Genomic DNA, 21,876 nt, shown 5'->3' with positions numbered 1-21,876 from the left:
CCTCTGCATTTTGGGTCAGTAGTTTTGTGCTGGAGATGGTAAAGAGATTACACTGAAAACAAGAAAAAAGGGCTTAGATGGTTTTCAATGTGTCTGGGTAACTGTCCCTACCTTCACAGACTGCCTACTCCAGAACTTTTTGTCTCATTAAACACAGGCTTCTCCAATATAGCTTAGTTCACAATCCAAGATCTGGCACCTATTAAATAATGATGGCAGAGATGATATAGCCTAGGATATCCCAAGCTACTCTTAAAAAAAATCTCCTCGGGGAGGAGAGACAAACAGAAATCCACAATAAATTATATTAGAGGGCTAACGGGACAGGCTTGATGAAAATTGCATCCACTGGAAATCCTTTTCAGAATTGTAAAAACTTCTCACATAGTGATGTTGAAGAAGTCGTTGTTTATTAAGGAAGAGATATGGTGTATCACAAAAGGTAGCTTTACCTTATAATAAAATACAGAAAAGATAAAAATCAGTTCAATGGTTGGGTATCACCCCAGCCTATGAACTGATTTTTATTTTTTCTGTATTTTATTATATTGTGAAGCTACCTTTTGTGATACACCATATCTCTTCCTTAATAAACAAGGACTTCTTCAACATCACTATATGAGGAGTTTTTACAATTCTGATCAGGATTTCCAGTGGATGCAATTTTCATCAAGCCTGTACCGTTAGCTCTCTAATATACTTTATTGTGGATTCCCCCAATATAGCACCCGTAGTGTCAGAGGACACATAGTCCTTTGCTGAGCTCCCTCTAACGCCAATAGTAAGCAGCCATCATGTAACCACGTTTTTAGTACCAGAAATCAAACAAAGAAATGTTTTACTAATCACTGATTTTTTTTTTTTTTTTACTTACAGTAACCCCAGTAAAAAAGCCAGAACCATCAGAACCAAAGAAAGGTAATAATGAAAAATCATTGATTTGTAAAATATGGGAATCTGTTACAAATCAAGAAAAGGGGGCTGGGTTGACAAACTTTTTTTAATCTATGGGCTAAAATGATTTCTTATTCAAATAATAAAATAAGTAAAACATGATGGCTTTGCAAACAATGCATTTTTTGTTTGTTTTTATGTAAAAATTGTAATGTATTAATGCCTATATTTCTTTAGAGACCCAAGTAAAAGAACATGAGCCATCAGAGGCAAAAAGTCGTAATAATAAAAACTAACTTGTTGTACACTTTTCTAATGTGTATTTTGTTCAATAAAGCTTTTTGGGAAAAAAAAAAAAAACGAACGAACCTTGAATATAAAACTTTGACTTATGACAGCTACCACATTTGTAGCTATAGAAAAAATGATGGAATTTAGAGTACTATAACTGTAATTTTTTCTATTCAGAAGCACTCACTGCATTCTGGGCTTAGGAACTAATGAGCATATCCCATTTATGTACCCTAAATGAATATTTGTACATGCAAGCAAATTCATGTGACCTAGTGTAGGTTCAGAAAGTGCTGTAGATTCATGGACCCAGGAACAACTATACTACACACAAGGTATTGAAAAAAATTATTCATCTAGCTATGCAGTGTGCCAGGGTTCCTAGATCACAGGACTAGAAGACAAGCTGATTGCTTGGAGTTCTGCTTCAGGATACTATAAATACATGGTAAGGCTTCAAATGAATTAAACCATAAAATATATACATATATATATTTTTTTTTTAGAGAAACAAGAGCAAAAACAAGAAAGAGAGCCTAAAGAACCACAGAAAGGTAGATACATCAATGCACCTTCACCCTGAAATCATGCAGCCATGCAGAGCCAAAGTAGCTATTCATGTTTCCTTGAATGCAAGCATGTCAAATACAATGCTTTTTACCACATGCACTTCCTTGTTGCTTTAAGTTGTAAATAAATAAGTTATTTTCAAACTGAATGGTGTTTTGCTTCATTATATAGCAGCAAATTTTAATGAAGTATTGTAAAGTAATTTGAAGAAAGTATCTCTGCCATACACATATATACATATATACTGTTCATTTCATAGATAAACCTCTCAGAAGGCAAGATATATAGAGAATATAGATGTTTAGAAGGCAAGTACAGTATCTCACAAAAGTGAGTACACATTTTTGTAAATATTTTATTATATCGTTTAGCCCCCATTCACACTGGGGCGACCTGTGAGGCGACCTGGTCGCCTCACAGGTCGCCGCAGGTCGCCTCCCATAGGGAAGCTGCGGACCCGTTCTGATAGGAGCGACACAAGTCGCTCCGACTCAGAAAAAGGGTCCGGAGCTTCTTTGGGGCGACCAGGAGGCGACCGCCATAGACTTCAATGTTACGAAGTCCGTGGCGGCCGCTCCGAGGTAGCGGCGCGCTGCTCGCACCGCGACCTCGGAGGTCGCGGTGCGAAGTAGCGTCGCCCCAGTGTGAATGGGGGCTTCATGTGACAACACTGAAGAAATTATACTTTGCTACAATGTAAAGTAGTGAGTGTACAGCTTGTATAACAGTGAAAATTTGCTGTCCCCTCAAAATAACTCAACACACAGCCATTAATGTCTAAACCACTGGCAACAAAAGTGAGTACACCCCTAAGTGAACATGTCAAACTTGGGCCCAAAGTGTAAATATTTTGTGTGTCCACCATTATTTTCCAGTACTACCTTAACCCTATTGGGCATGGAGTTCACCAGAGCTTCACAGGTTGCAACTGGAGTCCTCTTCCACTCTTCCATGACAAAATCATGGAGCTGGTGGATGTTAGAGACCTTGCGCTCCTCCACCTTCCGTTTAAGGATGCCCCACAGATGCACAATAGGGTTTAGATCTGGAGACACGCTTGGCCAGTCCATCACCTTTACCCTCAGCTTCTTTAGCAAGGCAGTGGTCATTACGGAGGTGTGTTTGGGGTTGTTGTCACATTGGAATACTGCCCTGTGGCCCAGTCTCCGAAAAGGAGGGGATCATGCTCTGCTTCAGTATGTCACAGTACATGTTGGCATTCATGGTTCCCTCAATGAACTGCAGCTCCCCAGTGTCGGCAGCCCCAGACCATGACACTCCCACCACCATGCTTGACTGTAGGCAAGACACATTTGTCTTTGTACTCCTCACCTGGTTGCCACCACACACACTTGACACCATCTGAACCAAATAAGTTTATCTTGGTCTCATCAGACCACAGGACATGGTTCCAGTAATCCATGTCCTTAGTCTGCTTGTCTTCAGCAAGCTGTTTCCAGCTTTCTTGTGCATCATCTTTAAAAGAGGCTTCCTTCTGGGACGACAGCCATGCACACCAATTTGATGCAATGTGCGGCATATGGTCTGAGCACTGACAGGCTGCCCCCCCCCCCCCCGCAATGCTGGCAGCATTCATACGTCTTCCCAAAGAGAACCCCTGGATATAACGCTAAGCAGATGCAAACAACTTCTTTGTCGACTATGGTGAGGCCTGTTCTGAGCGGAATCTGTCCTGTTTAAATGATGTATGGTCTTGGCCACCATGCTGCAGCTCAGTTTCAGGGTCCTGGCAATCTTCTTATAGCCCAGACCATCTTTTTTTTTATCTTTATGTAGAGCAACAATTCTTTTTTTTCAGATCCTCAGAGAGTTATTTACCATGAGGTGCCATGATGAACTTCCAGTGACCAGTAAGAGAGAGGGAGAGTGATAGCACCAAATTTACCACACTTGCTCCTCATTCACACCTGAGACCTTGTAACACTAACGAGTCACATGACAATGGGGGGGGGAGAAAATGGCTAATTGTTCCTAATTTGGACATGTTTACTTAGAGGTGTACTCACTTTTGTTGCCAGCGGTTTAGACATTAATATCTGTGTGTTGAGTTATTTTGAGGGGACAGCAAATTTACACTGTTTTACAAGCTGTACACTCACTACTTTACATTGTAGCAAACTGTCATTGCTTCAGTGTTGTCACATGAAACTATATAATAAAATATTTACAAAAATGTGAGGGGTGTACTCTCTTTTGTGAGATACTGTATATTGTTCCCAGTGCTTATACTAGTGTATGTACAATATTTCTTGATTAGAGAGTGGGCCTTAAAGAAAGATTTTACACCTGTGGGAGGAATTTTATATGCTGTCTGGAACCAAACTTTAGATAGAAAAACTTCTGCTTCACTGCTAAAATGTTATTACATTCTGAACATGGCAGGAAAAAGTATTATACCAGACAAAAGAGATCTGCAAGCTTAGTCTGTTGACAGTAGGGGAAATTACTAGAGTTTATTAGAATAACTGAAAGTTTGAGAATGCACGCAAAGTGATCCTAAATGGATAAACTATTATTGCTGGTAAACTGCAATAAAATAGTCTGTTTTTTGGTAGTGTCATCTCCTGGTGACTCTGACCTCAGGAGATGTACTGTGCAAGACTAACTGCATCTCCTGTCATCTACCTGTTAATTTACATTTAAATGATAGGGTTTAACAAAGAGATGTATAGACCTTACATTTTACAATTGTGGTGGCTGCATTTGTTTTTTTTCTATTTTGGCCTTTTTTGCCTCATTAGCACCTGGTGGTCTGGCCAGTAGGTCTGTTATCTTTCAACTTCCTTTACCAGACCAAACTGTCCAGCAAAAGTGGCAGTTAGAGGCTTAAGACAAACCATTTAACACGGATAGGGTACTCTTAATGGTCAGATTGTTTTCATTTAGATAAACATTTTACCCTAAAAGAAAAAAAAAAACAATTGATTTAAGTACTAATCAACACTAGTACTAGTAAAAAGTGATAACTGGAGTTTGGCTTTATTTGTTAGTCAATACCATTGAAATCTACCAGTGTATCTAACACTACCCTCTTTCCAGATTGACAGAGTTGCTATCCAGGGATGGCTCCTTTAGTCCTCCATAAAGAGTTTATGTACTGTTTATGTACTTTCTTTGACAGAAAGGCAAACACAAGAAAACAAAGAAGGGCGCACCGACCTATCGCATTATCCTCAATAGTATGGCTTTAATAATAAATCATAAAAATGGCTACTCACAAACAGAAGTTAAAACTGATCATATCAGACTCAATCGCTTGAGTGTCAGGAATAGTCCATGTCCATAGTCCTCTGAGTCTGAGGAAGAGGCTAAGCCTCGAAACGCATCAGCCGTCATCTCAACAGGACTATGGACATGGACTATTCCTGACACTCAAGCAATTGAGTCTGATATGATAATTTTTAACTTCTGTTTGTGAGTAGCCATTTTTATGATTTATTATTAAAGCCATACTATTAAGGATAATGTGCTAGGTCGGTTGCACCCTTCTTTGTTTTCTTGTGTTTGTAGTACTGTTGGACTACCCCAGTCCTTTAGGGCAGCAAGACTCTAGCCATCCGAAACACCATATGTGAGTCCCGTGGGAAGTGTGGTCGGGGAGCTTGGATTCTAAGCGCAGGAGAAAGGTGGCATCACCATATTGTTTTTGACAGAACGGCAGTCTGCCTTGCTTATATAGGCAGACCGCTGTTCTGTCTCTCTGCGGAGCGATCACAGGTGGCCAGCAGACATTGCGTCCACCAGACCCGCTGATTGGCTTCCCCTCTGGCCAATCATTATGCGTGCCCCCACTGGCTATTGCTCAAAATGATGTACAGGTATGTCGTTTTGCACAATAGAGGCGACTTGCTACAGTATATGTACTGCTGGCTGTCAGCAAGTAGTTAATGTCATCCCAAATGTTTAGATCCTTCCCCAGCATGGATCACTGTCACTATTTCTAGTGATTTGCATAGATGGAATAGGCACACCAGCTTAAGGCAAGGTCCCTACACATGCAATTTAGAACATTGTAAAAATATTGGATTTGCAAGGTTGTTTTGAAATGATTCTGTGTTCTGGAAATGTAAAAATAAAAAAGAAGACTAGAGAGAGCAAGAGAAAGAGGAACTAGAAGTCCAAGGTATGCAAGAAGCAGTTTTACCCACAATTACAATTTTCATTACGGCAAGTTGACTACAATGTACATATGAGGCTGGGAGGAAAGCAGTAGGGGACTAGAACAATAAAATGTTAGAAACTTGAATGTGATATGCCAGAGCAATTCCATCCAATACTGTATTCATTTCCTTTAGGCATAGTGTGGCTAAATGCAATTCAATTACTGAAGTTTCTCTCTCTTTGATTATGATGACATCCTGTGTTTCACCTGTATCACATGATTATTGTTGTTTCACTTCACTCAAACCATTTTCTTTTTATTTGATCTAGCCTGTTTCTGTAAATGTAGCACTATTCTCTTGGCATAGATATTTTATTCTGATTTTGGTTTCTGAAAACCTGAAAAGAGGAGTGAATAAACTCAGAGGCCTTGCCTGTATGTGAGCACTAAAAACAAAATCTCAAGGATTCACTTCTGAGATGATTTTATAATAAAATAGTTTTAGTATCACCAAATGTCACCCAAATTTTACTCTCACTGTGAACGTGAATATGTATCCACAACAATGTAAATTGTATGCATACATTAAGAAGAAAGAGAAAAAAGTCACTGATTAAATTGAATGTCAGCTTGGTTTGTTCATGTCTATAAAATCCAAAAGGAATGCCAGGGAGGTGGACTCTGACCAGAAAGAGAACTGAAATCCCCCTGTTATCAACACACCCTTATTTGTATTTCTTTTCATTTCAGTCATGGGCATTTACAGTGGGAAATACATCTTGATATGGGACAACATTAACTTTCATGGACTCTGTCCCTGAGTGTCTCTGTTGTAAATATATGCATGCATAAATATCTTGATTATAACAAATCCCATTGTCATTTACTTTTGCAGAGACTTCAGTAAAAAAACAAGAAGAGCCATCAAAGCCAAAGAAAGGTAACAGGGTAGACTCTACTACTTCATTATAGTCAAGAAACAACAGAACAAGGAAAAGTGTCTACAGTATTTATAAACCAATGAATGCAACTTTTATCAAACAATTTTCTATTCTCTGGTGGACATTCTTCTAGGTCCACGTGTCCTAAATGACAGTGATTTACAAGAGAATGTTTATTGAAAGCCACATTCACTGCTTTAAAAAGTAATAAAAAAGTAACAATACAACAAAATAGCAGGAGAATGCTTATATGAAAGCCCATTTATACATTAGCCATTGCTCGGTGTAATCATACAAGCAATGTATATGAGGGTCACCGATTACCATTCAGTTCTGTTCTCATTCAGTTTCAGTACAAATCAAATACAAGATCTTAAAATAGAAAATAATAAATAAAAAAATAAAAATAAGGAATAAAAAAAACAGTATTAAAAAAAATACCAAATTATGTGCAAGGAAAATGTAAAAAGGAGGATCTGTCTTGCCAATGATTGGATGATTTAACTCAGCACGGCTTCATCTTGTTCATTAAGCTAAGTGAATTTTTAATTTGCAAATTAATTTTTCTCTTAGCTTATTAAATGAGGTGAAGTGGTGGTGGCTTTAATCATTCAGTCATATGCATGAAGGGTCTTTTTCTCTGAAATTTCACTTTGCACAGTGAACACACAGTGAACATGCTCTATCTCTTTTAGTAAATTAACCAATGCATCAGAAATGTGCAATTTTATTCTGGCACTCTCCAAAAATTATCTTCAAGCATTATAAAATAGTAGGATTGATTTGCTAAAAGAATAGAGACTGTTTATTTTGCAAAGTGAATGTTCACTGTACTTAATAAATGGTGCAATGTAAGTTAAAAAAAAAACCTGTAGTTTTGCTTGGATGTGACTTGATTGCAGTGGAGACAGTTTTACCATATTCATTTTGCAAAGCAACTATTTATCTTGGTAAGAGAAATCTCTATTTCTTTAGAAAATTAAGCCTTATATCTCAGAGTTCTTAAATAATATCTTACAATTATGATAGACTAAATCAAAGAGCTCTAAATTATTATCTCAGAATTGTCAGAGTTTTCTTCCATACATTATAAATTAGACCCATTAAACGTAAACATGTTGAAGTTAAGCAAAAAACACTGCCAACTTTTTTTAAAACTTGATAGGAACAATGTATAGGGCTTGTGTTGACAGGCTACCACCATTAGTGAAGAACCAAGGTTTACTTCCTGTAACTTACATTTTAAGTAATGTATTCTTTGTGTTCACATTTTCTTGCACACTAGTGGTCAGAGAGCAATAGTTCAGCATGACACTGATCATGTCAGCTTTTCCATTGTTTTTGCAGTTTCAGAGATCTGTTTGAAATTATGGCTAATCAAATTTATATTTTTAGAGTTTGTGCTGTAAGGGAGGAGGTAGAATGAAGCAATCCTGGTTAAAAGCAGAAACTGCTGAGGAACATAGCAAATAGTGTATAATGAATCACGTGAATTAGTTAGTATTCCTTAGGTTGCATGATATGTATAGCACTGAGTCATTTTTACTTTTTGTGGTTATATCACTTTACATTTTGATTTTTTTTTTTTTTTTTTGTGGAATTTCTAAAAACATACATTTATGCAACACTATTCATCAGAAGTCAGTTTTTAGTGCTTTCTGCAGTTATAGTTATCTAACTGATTTTGCCTCATTTCACCTTCTCATTCACAGTAGAATAACGTAATGTTTTTTTCAGAGCTCACTTACAACAATTATTTTGCAGAGACCCCAGTTCAGAAAGAAGAAAAAGCAGCAGAGCAAAAGAAAGGTACGCATCTAGTCTTATATGATGTAGTTGACAAAAGAGTCACTTGTAAAGGCTAAGATTGAAGGGTGAGTCTGAAGAATAGTTGCAAAGAAAATGAAGCTTCATAACTGGATTTGGGTGTATTGTTTTTTTTTTTTGTTATAAAAAGATACACGGTTCTGTGATGGTTTGCAATGTGCCCTAGAGATACTAACTAATTAGATTTATTCTATGGTAAGTTTAGTGAAAGGTTAATTTCAGTTTCTGTGGGTCAATCTAGGTAATACATTACCATCACTGAAATTTGAGTTACTATTTCCTTTATTTTGTGAGCTAACTTTATATAATATATTCAAGTGGACCTGTCAGTTAAAATAAAGGTCCAGCCTTAAGTACATAGTAAGTAACAGACTAAACACTTGAACAAGTATGCAGAATGGGAATTTAATTGTTTCAAGTCCAACTAAAGTAGTATATTCAGGGGCGGATACCCCTTTGCCTTCCAGCTTGTCTGCTGAATGAGACCATGGAGGTCCCATGTAAATTAAGGATTATTTGACTAGTATGTAGTATAATATCTGCTCCCCCATGAGGGGATGGATGGTTGAGGGTGGAGGAAGGTGTGTGTGTGGATGTGTGGGTGTGTGAGTTGGTTTTGTGAATGTATGAGTGTCCTTGTTTGTGTAGGTCGTCTGTCTGGTTGTCCTCCCTGTCCACCTTAGGGTGGGGACCACTTAAGGTGTCCTGCTAGGTGTGTCCCTATGTTGCCACTCGGCTTCCAAGTAATTCTGTCTTGAGGTTCCCCCCCGTCCTTCTCTTCCTCCCTAGGCCCCGTTGGCCTGTTTTTGAGTTGTCATGCTGCAATGCCGTCCATTGGTTTGTTGTTTACTCCCTGTTTTGTTTTACTGACATTGCTTGTACCTTTGTTATGTATTGTTCTTGAAAATTTATAAATAAACACCTTTCAAAAAAAAAGTAGTATATTCAGGATCAGGATGACATCTTACACTTCAAAGACTGCTTGAGACATTCCATTCTTTAAACTTCTCCCAAAGAACAGGCCAAAGCCAGCAGCAGAACCATCTAGTGTTTACTCGGTCTCTAACCTGCTCTAGACTAGGCATAAGGCCTATCTGTCCCTAACTAGCAGGTACCTGTGCCTACTTCCAAGCATCTCCCACTCTGGGCACTTCTGTGATGCAGCCAATCCTATATAAAGCACTTCACCTCTCCAAGATGGCCACTCAAGTCTCATGAATACTACAGGCTCCTCCAAGATGGTGCCTGGAGTCCATGTCAGAGGACTGCCCATCTTGATGGATTGGCAGTGGTGCTTCTTGGGTTAGCAGAGGCCAGTGTTAACTACCTACCCACATACCTACATTACCCTGGGCTTAAGGAATGCAGTCCTCTGCGTTTACATTACATAGGTGAAACATTGACACGTTACACAAAATTCAATTTCTTCACAAACAGAAAATGTGCATATTTATAACACATAATCAAAATATTTAGCATGCATTAGCCCCCAGATTGTTCACTTGGGAAAATGATGATCATCATTGATTGATGATCCTCAATGTTGAGAAGGAATCTCCTCTTCTGGTGGGGTCCCCAACAGCGGAGGCTTGTTAAGCAGCTGATGTTTCTACAACTAGAGTCATGGCTTCTGTTGGAGGTAGATATTATTCTAGGGGCACCTCATACACCTTGAAAATTCCTCTGCATTTTGGGTCAGTAGTTTTGTGCTGGAGATGGTAAAGAGATTACACTGAAAACAAGAAAAAAGGGCTTAGATGGTTTTCAATGTGTCTGGGTAACTGTCCCTACCTTCACAGACTGCCTACTCCAGAACTTTTTGTCTCATTAAACACAGGCTTCTCCAATATAGCTTAGTTCACAATCCAAGATCTGGCACCTATTAAATAATGATGGCAGAGATGATATAGCCTAGGATATCCCAAGCTACTCTTAAAAAAAATCTCCTCGGGGAGGAGAGACAAACAGAAATCCACAATAAATTATATTAGAGGGCTAACGGGACAGGCTTGATGAAAATTGCATCCACTGGAAATCCTTTTCAGAATTGTAAAAACTTCTCACATAGTGATGTTGAAGAAGTCGTTGTTTATTAAGGAAGAGATATGGTGTATCACAAAAGGTAGCTTTACCTTATAATAAAATACAGAAAAGATAAAAATCAGTTCAATGGTTGGGTATCACCCCAGCCTATGAACTGATTTTTATTTTTTCTGTATTTTATTATATTGTGAAGCTACCTTTTGTGATACATCATATCTCTTCCTTAATAAACAAGGACTTCTTCAACATCACTATATGAGGAGTTTTTACAATTCTGATCAGGATTTCCAGTGGATGCAATTTTCATCAAGCCTGTACCGTTAGCTCTCTAATATACTTTATTGTGGATTCCCCCAATATAGCACCCGTAGTGTCAGAGGACACATAGTCCTTTGCTGAGCTCCCTCTAACGCCAATAGTAAGCAGCCATCATGTAACCACGTTTTTAGTACCAGAAATCAAACAAAGAAATGTTTTACTAATCACTGATTTTTTTTTTTTTTTTACTTACAGTAACCCCAGTAAAAAAGCCAGAACCATCAGAACCAAAGAAAGGTAATAATGAAAAATCATTGATTTGTAAAATATGGGAATCTGTTACAAATCAAGAAAAGGGGGCTGGGTTGACAAACTTTTTTTAATCTATGGGCTAAAATGATTTCTTATTCAAATAATAAAATAAGTAAAACATGATGGCTTTGCAAACAATGCATTTTTTGTTTGTTTTTATGTAAAAATTGTAATGTATTAATGCCTATATTTCTTTAGAGACCCAAGTAAAAGAACATGAGCCATCAGAGGCAAAAAGTCGTAATAATAAAAACTAACTTGTTGTACACTTTTCTAATGTGTATTTTGTTCAATAAAGCTTTTTGGGAAAAAAAAAAAAAACGAACGAACCTTGAATATAAAACTTTGACTTATGACAGCTACCACATTTGTAGCTATAGAAAAAATGATGGAATTTAGAGTACTATAACTGTAATTTTTTCTATTCAGAAGCACTCACTGCATTCTGGGCTTAGGAACTAATGAGCATATCCCATTTATGTACCCTAAATGAATATTTGTACATGCAAGCAAATTCATGTGACCTAGTGTAGGTTCAGAAAGTGCTGTAGATTCATGGACCCAGGAACAACTATACTACACACAAGGTATTGAAAAAAATTATTCATCTAGCTATGCAGTGTGCCAGGGTTCCTAGATCACAGGACTAGAAGACAAGCTGATTGCTTGGAGTTCTGCTTCAGGATACTATAAATACATGGTAAGGCTTCAAATGAATTAAACCATAAAATATATACATATATATATTTTTTTTTTAGAGAAACAAGAGCAAAAACAAGAAAGAGAGCCTAAAGAACCACAGAAAGGTAGATACATCAATGCACCTTCACCCTGAAATCATGCAGCCATGCAGAGCCAAAGTAGCTATTCATGTTTCCTTGAATGCAAGCATGTCAAATACAATGCTTTTTACCACATGCACTTCCTTGTTGCTTTAAGTTGTAAATAAATAAGTTATTTTCAAACTGAATGGTGTTTTGCTTCATTATATAGCAGCAAATTTTAATGAAGTATTGTAAAGTAATTTGAAGAAAGTATCTCTGCCATACACATATATACATATATACTGTTCATTTCATAGATAAACCTCTCAGAAGGCAAGATATATAGAGAATATAGATGTTTAGAAGGCAAGTACAGTATCTCACAAAAGTGAGTACACATTTTTGTAAATATTTTATTATATCGTTTCATGTGACAACACTGAAGAAATTATACTTTGCTACAATGTAAAGTAGTGAGTGTACAGCTTGTATAACAGTGAAAATTTGCTGTCCCCTCAAAATAACTCAACACACAGCCATTAATGTCTAAACCACTGGCAACAAAAGTGAGTACACCCCTAAGTGAACATGTCAAACTTGGGCCCAAAGTGTAAATATTTTGTGTGTCCACCATTATTTTCCAGTACTACCTTAACCCTATTGGGCATGGAGTTCACCAGAGCTTCACAGGTTGCAACTGGAGTCCTCTTCCACTCTTCCATGACAAAATCATGGAGCTGGTGGATGTTAGAGACCTTGCGCTCCTCCACCTTCCGTTTAAGGATGCCCCACAGATGCACAATAGGGTTTAGATCTGGAGACACGCTTGGCCAGTCCATCACCTTTACCCTCAGCTTCTTTAGCAAGGCAGTGGTCATTACGGAGGTGTGTTTGGGGTTGTTGTCACATTGGAATACTGCCCTGTGGCCCAGTCTCCGAAAAGGAGGGGATCATGCTCTGCTTCAGTATGTCACAGTACATGTTGGCATTCATGGTTCCCTCAATGAACTGCAGCTCCCCAGTGTCGGCAGCCCCAGACCATGACACTCCCACCACCATGCTTGACTGTAGGCAAGACACATTTGTCTTTGTACTCCTCACCTGGTTGCCACCACACACACTTGACACCATCTGAACCAAATAAGTTTATCTTGGTCTCATCAGACCACAGGACATGGTTCCAGTAATCCATGTCCTTAGTCTGCTTGTCTTCAGCAAGCTGTTTCCAGCTTTCTTGTGCATCATCTTTAAAAGAGGCTTCCTTCTGGGACGACAGCCATGCACACCAATTTGATGCAATGTGCGGCATATGGTCTGAGCACTGACAGGCTGCCCCCCCCCCCCCCCCGCAATGCTGGCAGCATTCATACGTCTTCCCAAAGAGAACCCCTGGATATAACGCTAAGCAGATGCAAACAACTTCTTTGTCGACTATGGTGAGGCCTGTTCTGAGCGGAATCTGTCCTGTTTAAATGATGTATGGTCTTGGCCACCATGCTGCAGCTCAGTTTCAGGGTCCTGGCAATCTTCTTATAGCCCAGACCATCTTTTTTTTTATCTTTATGTAGAGCAACAATTCTTTTTTTTCAGATCCTCAGAGAGTTATTTACCATGAGGTGCCATGATGAACTTCCAGTGACCAGTAAGAGAGAGGGAGAGTGATAGCACCAAATTTACCACACTTGCTCCTCATTCACACCTGAGACCTTGTAACACTAACGAGTCACATGACAATGGGGGGGGGAGAAAATGGCTAATTGTTCCTAATTTGGACATGTTTACTTAGAGGTGTACTCACTTTTGTTGCCAGCGGTTTAGACATTAATATCTGTGTGTTGAGTTATTTTGAGGGGACAGCAAATTTACACTGTTTTACAAGCTGTACACTCACTACTTTACATTGTAGCAAACTGTCATTGCTTCAGTGTTGTCACATGAAACTATATAATAAAATATTTACAAAAATGTGAGGGGTGTACTCTCTTTTGTGAGATACTGTATATTGTTCCAGCTGCAGCCTTTCTGGGACACCATGATATCACTCCATGGTTCCAGTGGGGATACTGGGGTAACAGTGTAGTGATGCAGATTCTGTAAGACTGCATTCCCTTCCCAGTGCTTATACTAGTGTATGTACAATATTTCTTGATTAGAGAGTGGGCCTTAAAGAAAGATTTTACACCTGTGGGAGGAATTTTATATGCTGTCTGGAACCAAACTTTAGATAGAAAAACTTCTGCTTCACTGCTAAAATGTTATTACATTCTGAACATGGCAGGAAAAAGTATTATACCAGACAAAAGAGATCTGCAAGCTTAGTCTGTTGACAGTAGGGGAAATTACTAGAGTTTATTAGAATAACTGAAAGTTTGAGAATGCACGCAAAGTGATCCTAAATGGATAAACTATTATTGCTGGTAAACTGCAATAAAATAGTCTGTTTTTTGGTAGTGTCATCTCCTGGTGACTCTGACCTCAGGAGATGTACTGTGCAAGACTAACTGCATCTCCTGTCATCTACCTGTTAATTTACATTTAAATGATAGGGTTTAACAAAGAGATGTATAGACCTTACATTTTACAATTGTGGTGGCTGCATTTGTTTTTTTTCTATTTTGGCCTTTTTTGCCTCATTAGCACCTGGTGGTCTGGCCAGTAGGTCTGTTATCTTTCAACTTCCTTTACCAGACCAAACTGTCCAGCAAAAGTGGCAGTTAGAGGCTTAAGACAAACCATTTAACACGGATAGGGTACTCTTAATGGTCAGATTGTTTTCATTTAGATAAACATTTTACCCTAAAAGAAAAAAAAAAACAATTGATTTAAGTACTAATCAACACTAGTACTAGTAAAAAGTGATAACTGGAGTTTGGCTTTATTTGTTAGTCAATACCATTGAAATCTACCAGTGTATCTAACACTACCCTCTTTCCAGATTGACAGAGTTGCTATCCAGGGATGGCTCCTTTAGTCCTCCATAAAGAGTTTATGTACCCATAAAATAAAGGGGAAAAAAACAATAAAAAAAAACACATGCAGCCACTGCATTAAAGGATTGATAAGCTGCAATATATGATATTTTTTGTTTTTGGGTTTAATATCACTTAAAATATAACTTGGAGAAAACATGGTGCCCTGCACACAGTCTGAGCCTAGGATTCTCCCCAAGCACAATAGAGCACAGGTATTTATGCACCAACAGTTGCCTATACTTTACCAGTGATTTAGTTTAAACATTTTGACATTAAAGCTGAATATACTGTATATGTGCATAGATCATTGGTCAGTCCTTGGCTTTGATTACTGCAAAGTGACCACAGATTAGGTGGCACTATCTGGAGTAGCAACACAAGTTTTGCTATGTTTGCCATCAGCATATATGTACTGTATGTGCATGTACATTATATATTAGTGTACACAAGACAAAAAAGTCACCCATAATGTACCATAGTTGGGGCATTTTTATTGCTTCTTTTGGCTGCATCTCATTTTACTTGGTACAGAGTTTTTTACACAACACTTTGAATACAACGCTATAGACAATAAAGAATACTTGATAAATCTGTGAATTCCTACACAGATTTAAATGTTGCACAAAAGAGTATCAGTAAACTAATACAGACTATGAGATATTTGAAATTGTATTTCAGCAGCACTAATGTGACTAGAATGGCAAGCATGTCTCCTTTCTAAATTAAATTACTATACATCAATGCAGTTCCTTGAATGTAGGTAGCTAACAAAAGTTGCTGCTCCGACAACTCATTAAGCAGCAATTTGAATTACTACATACTGTGTGCACCGTGATATATGTTGTATTTCTATTAAAATTCCTTTTCTATTAAAGTTTTTCACCTTTTCAAATTACTGTGTAAAAATACATGCTACTACCTATTGGTATAAATTACTGAGGAAAATAAATGGGTTTTTGTTGACTCATGCATTTCCTACTCTTTCCCTTCTTTGTTAAGCTGATGTTATTTTAAGCTGCTGTTCCTACAGAATGTATACTTTTTAATGTTCCAATCGTATTCTAAAATTTAGACCCACATGACATCTGCAGCTTTTGGAGGTGTCTTTAGAGGTTCCTAATCAGTATATTTTTCTATAAGGGCTAAAAGGTTTAAGAAAGGTGTTAAGAGGGATATGCATATACTGTAATCCACAAATCTTTAAAATTATGATCCTTTTGGTCTTCTTTATTTTCAGTGAAATCATTGAAATTCTCAATGTTTGGTAATTAGCTACCTCTAAAAACTTTTCAGCAATACTGACTTTGGGTCTATAGGCTTTTTTACATGTTCTTTGGTCAGTGTATTTACTGTCATAATCTTTCTTCTTGATTTTAACTTTTTAACATAACAGAAACCTTGAAGATCAAAGTAGTACACTTTTCTGTGGTTAAAGAAGTTGCACTTAACTGAATTTATTTAACTTGGATCAGACATTGAGGTTAACATTTTCACAAACATCAGTTATAGTATATTTCTTCTTTACTGTGGTTTTGTGGTAACTTAACTTAAAGGGGTTTATATACAATGATCAAGCTGCTAATGTCTTGACTTGAAGATTGGCAGTACAGTTAAACATTAGCAAAGTCTTTGTGTCACAGAAACATGCAAGTAGTATCTGACTTCCAAATTTTGTAATTGTATCAATTGAAAACAAACCAAATTAAAAACAATTATTAATATTCTTGTGAATAGGTGTTTATGATTTTGATTCCCATGTAGAGATAAAACATATACCAACTATCGATTGTAAAATGTGTAACAACCAGACATTTCTAAGGATTTGCATACAAATGATGACATATCAGCGACTGTGACTTTTTTTCAGAATAGTTAAGCCACAAAATTTTAATTTTCTCTTCTTGACGTGTTTCATCCAAGTGTTTCAAACTAAGTCCATTTTCTTTTCTTTTGACTCTGGATACCCTGCAAAAATCAGGTAAACACAGCTTTATCAGACAGGTTTTTATCTACAGTTTGCAGATATTTTGCTTTCATACAGTTTCATGTTTTCTATTTCACTTGATTCCCATATTTTGGCTTCAACATCTATCGTTTTCAGTTGTGAGATTCCATCAGTCTTAGTCCTTTAAGACCTTTGTTTGGATCATCATGATTTTAATTTGTACAGCATGTTTTAATTTTTACTTGCCATGCATGCATTTTTATTTTCTGGCTTTAAACAATGTGCCTTAGGTAGAATATTTGCTGCTCGTTATTTATAAATTATATTTTATCTTAAACGGCAAACAGTATATTTAAAATAGTTTAAGAAAAGTATGATAGATATATTTTTATAGGCTGCCCCAGTCAGAATTTAAAAAATATTGCTTTCGTGGGTACAACATCATTAATCTGGACTGTCTATAGAAGTATGGTGTGAAGCTAAAATCAATAGTCCTATTTAGAATTATTGCTTCTCGTGTAGCATAATTTCCAAATGTTTCTTACTGCAAGGTATTGTACAATAAACAATGTTACCTAACTTGATACCAAGTGAAACATATGATGAATGGGTCAAAGACAGTCTATTTAATCTATTGTCAAATCCTATCTATTTTATAGCTACACATATATTACTTTATAGAATATTTTATCTGGGTGGCATTTTATTTAAAGACAGCTACAGATGTAGCTGTAATTTGCTAAGGACACTCAGAAAGTCCAGAAGCCATTAAAGGGTTTTGTGGTTGGTTCTTTATTTACAGATCTCATATATCTGATTTTATTGTTTTTCTTGCTTATGTCACTTAAAACAACATTGTTGTTTAAAGATTGGTTGTTACATATGCTTTACATATGTCAAAGAAAAAAGATGGTTTTGGGCGTATGGTGGGACTTTTAATATAGGGGTGCTTAGTATATATATAATCAAAAGTAAAAAAGAAAATATGTAAAAGAGAAATTTTTATTTATTGAGCACACTTGAAAAACATAAAATTGCATACTGTACTGACAGGATACAAAAGACAATATTTGAAATATTGCAGATTAAAAACATTTGCAGTAGACATATGTAATTGGCATATATGACAGGTTTTACAAATGATTTACAATTCCTACATTGGGGTAGATGGCATATACCCAACACTCATCCAAAAGGAGGTGTACTATGCAGGATAGCGATGAGACCCACAGTGTCAACCCAACATGTTTCTCGGCCTTTAAGCCGCTTCCTCAGGGGTAATTTTTTGGGGGGTATCGCTTTGTAAATACAACACTAAGGGTAAGAAGAAAAAACAGATAATGAATGTCTATACTGAAAAAACATCATACATGACACATTATATAGAAATTTCCACAGCTTTATATGCATTGTACAATATGCTTGATATTAGAATGTCTATAAATTCACACCTGTCTGGTACACCAACAATGGTCCAATTTCGGGAACACAAGGTAGGGGGAGAAACCCCCCGGGGGCGAACACGGGAGCTCAGACCAAAGAACCACAAGATAGTACTGCAATAAGGGGGATAACTCTATCTGTAAATTAGAAAACAAATACACCAAATATCAATATCGGCAAAGATATATGTATAAAAGGTGCATACACCCTTAGTTGGTGGTGCATCCGAGATGAAGTCAAAAAACATTGCAAACCTCAAGGATAAACCCTGAATGCATAACCTGAAATATATGAAATATATAGGTGTATTCTTACCCAGAGTAATTAAGGATAGAGGGAATGGACAGGGAACGGGTGTGATGGATATGTTAGATCAAAGACCATATAACATCCAATGTCCAAAGCCAGATCCTCTACACCAAACCTAAGAGAGTATGAATGACCGATTAAAAAAGGGGAAATGTTCCCAAATATAGCTGGTTGTTTCTTAGTAGAATGGGTAGAAGGTATTACCTGCGGTAATGAGGCTCTCAGCGTCCCGTCCCTGCAAACTGCACGGAGGGAACGCCGAGAAGGCATTATATGTAGTGGTTGAAGAGCTCCACCCAAGATGACGAACAAGCGCTGCGTCTTGCCGTACATCCGGGCTGGCGTCGGGAATGCGCCTCGCAAACTGCGCTGGCGCATCAGCCGGACAACCTCCCGCCAACTAAACGGCCGTCTCGTGCGTCGCAACCAAGCGTCGTCATAGGGCACGGCCGGAAGTGACGGTGTAAGTCCGGCATAACATCCCCAACTCCGACAGGAGATAGGGGATGTACCCAACGACACGTGTCCGCCGTAGGGGGAGGCACCCGAAGCGTTCCTTCCAAAAGGAGGAATAGATCCGTACATTGTTGCAAAAAGGAGGCTTGTACCAGAAGGGTGTGAACTAAAAGGAAAAAGAAAAACAAACATAAATCAATGTTAATCAGTAACCCTTCTGGTAAAAGCCAGAAGGGGATGTTATGCCGGACTTACACCGTCACTTCCGGCCGTGCCCTATGACGACGCTTGGTTGCGACGCACGAGACGGCCGTTTAGTTGGCGGGAGGTTGTCCGGCTGATGCGCCTGCACAGTTTGCGAGGCGCATTCCCGACGCCAGCCCGGATGTACGGCAAGACGCAGCGCTTGTTCGTCATCTTGGGTGGAGCTCTTCAACCACTACATATAATGCCTTCTCGGCGTTCCCTCCGTGCAGTTTGCAGGGACGGGACGCTGAGAGCCTCATTACCGCAGGTAATACCTTCTACCCATTCTACTAAGAAACAACCAGCTATATTTGGGAACATTTCCCCTTTTTTAATCGGTCATTCATACTCTCTTAGGTTTGGTGTAGAGGATCTGGCTTTGGACATTGGATGTTATATGGTCTTTGATCTAACATATCCATCACACCCGTTCCCTGTCCATTCCCTCTATCCTTAATTACTCTGGGTAAGAATACACCTATATATTTCATATATTTCAGGTTATGCATTCAGGGTTTATCCTTGAGGTTTGCAATGTTTTTTGACTTCATCTCGGATGCACCACCAACTAAGGGTGTATGCACCTTTTATACATATATCTTTGCCGATATTGATATTTGGTGTATTTGTTTTCTAATTTACAGATAGAGTTATCCCCCTTATTGCAGTACTATCTTGTGGTTCTTTGGTCTGAGCTCCCGTGTTCGCCCCCGGGGGGTTTCTCCCCCTACCTTGTGTTCCCGAAATTGGACCATTGTTGGTGTACCAGACAGGTGTGAATTTATAGACATTCTAATATCAAGCATATTGTACAATGCATATAAAGCTGTGGAAATTTCTATATAATGTGTCATGTATGATGTTTTTTCAGTATAGACATTCATTATCTGTTTTTTCTTCTTACCCTTAGTGTTGTATTTACAAAGCGATACCCCCCAAAAAATTACCCCTGAGGAAGCGGCTTAAAGGCCGAGAAACATGTTGGGTTGACACTGTGGGTCTCATCGCTATCCTGCATAGTACACCTCCTTTTGGATGAGTGTTGGGTATATGCCATCTACCCCAATGTAGGAATTGTAAATCATTTGTAAAACCTGTCATATATGCCAATTACATATGTCTACTGCAAATGTTTTTAATCTGCAATATTTCAAATATTGTCTTTTGTATCCTGTCAGTACAGTATGCAATTTTATGTTTTTCAAGTGTGCTCAATAAATAAAAATTTCTCTTTTACATATTTTCTTTTTTACTTTTGATTATATATATACTAAGCACCCCTATATTAAAAGTCCCACCATACGCCCAAAACCATCTTTTTTCTTTGACATCCAGTTAGGGACGTGGTGCTCCTTTATGTATTTGCTACCCCCATGAGCTTGTCTACCCCTCCGACTCTATGCTTTACATATATTTATATTACATTTTTATTTTGTTTTATTATAAAATGTACTTAATACTTCTTTTGCAGAGACCCCAGTTAGAAAACAAGAAGCCACACAGCCAAAAAAAGGTAAATTTATCCATTAAGAGAAAAGGTATCCAAGTAGACCAAGGTAAAAGCGATGATACTTTATTTAAAATTCAAAAATAGTTAGTTAAAAGTTGCAAACTATGCTTTATTTTACCTCATCCCCTCCAGAAAATGGGTCAGCCTTTTTGCATATGTTGTAATTATTGGGGACTAAAGCATCAAATTACTTTTTTCTTGCAGAAAAAAGGAAGGCGACATGTACTGTATCTTTTTCATTACGAACCAATATACTGTATGTTCTGATTGCTAGATAATGGCTTTTCTCTCTGCTTGGTATCTTATTGTAATTTTATACCTTAAATCATTCCCAACACAGAATTCCGGATAGGATATTCTTTACATAAAACTAGAAAAAGCTTTTATTCCAGAACAGGCAAGGTTGAGGATATTACAAGCATTGCTAAAAAAGTGTCTTGGAGGGAAGTATGTACAGGAGAGGAGTGCAGAAGGTATGACAGTAGGCAGAATATGCAGGAGAGGAGTACAGAAGTTATGACTGAGGGTGGATTATGTTGGAAAGTGAAGTGTGTAACATTTCAAGACAGTGGGCAGTACAGTTAACAGACTCAAAAAGCATGAAGGCTGTGTACATAGGGTTTTTCAGAGAAGGAGGGATAAAGGTTGAAATCAGTGCTTAAGAAATAGGCCAACTGAAACTGAAACAGGGTATTCTGGGACAAATAAAGACTGAAGGTGGTGGGAAGGATGCTGAAACAGAAACAGGAGGAGTGTGTCAGTGGTATTGGATACAACAGAGGTTCAAAGGGGACACCATAACAATGCATGCTATTAACAGGGGCTATGTCATTGAGTCTAAGAAGAATAGAAGTGACACTGGACACATGGGAGATGGAAAACTAGGCTTTGTTGTTGGGGATTGTTTAGTTGAGAAATTGGAGAGTGGGATCCCTACTGGAGCGTAGATGAGACTGATATATCACATGGTGC

General features: G+C 37.9%; 2 long non-coding RNA genes across 2 annotated transcripts; both read left to right on the top strand.

The window, feature by feature from the left end:
* Positions 1-874: 874 nt before the first annotated feature.
* Positions 875-1,903, top strand: LOC309551618. Its single transcript, XR_014225097.1, has 3 exons — positions 875-918; positions 1,132-1,173; positions 1,692-1,903. It is a non-coding gene; the product is annotated as an uncharacterized lncRNA (long non-coding RNA).
* A 9,297-nt stretch (positions 1,904-11,200) lies between these two features.
* LOC309551619 lies at positions 11,201-12,229 on the top strand. Its single transcript, XR_014225098.1, has 3 exons — positions 11,201-11,244; positions 11,458-11,499; positions 12,018-12,229. It is a non-coding gene; the product is annotated as an uncharacterized lncRNA (long non-coding RNA).
* The last annotated feature ends 9,647 nt before the right edge of the window (positions 12,230-21,876 follow it).

Source organism: Pelophylax lessonae (assembly GCF_965119305.1).
Source record: "Pelophylax lessonae genome assembly, chromosome: 3".
Lineage (NCBI taxonomy): Eukaryota > Metazoa > Chordata > Amphibia > Anura > Ranidae > Pelophylax > Pelophylax lessonae.
The sequence above is the reverse complement of the archived record's forward strand: the minus strand, read 5'-3'. Positions and strand labels throughout refer to the sequence as shown.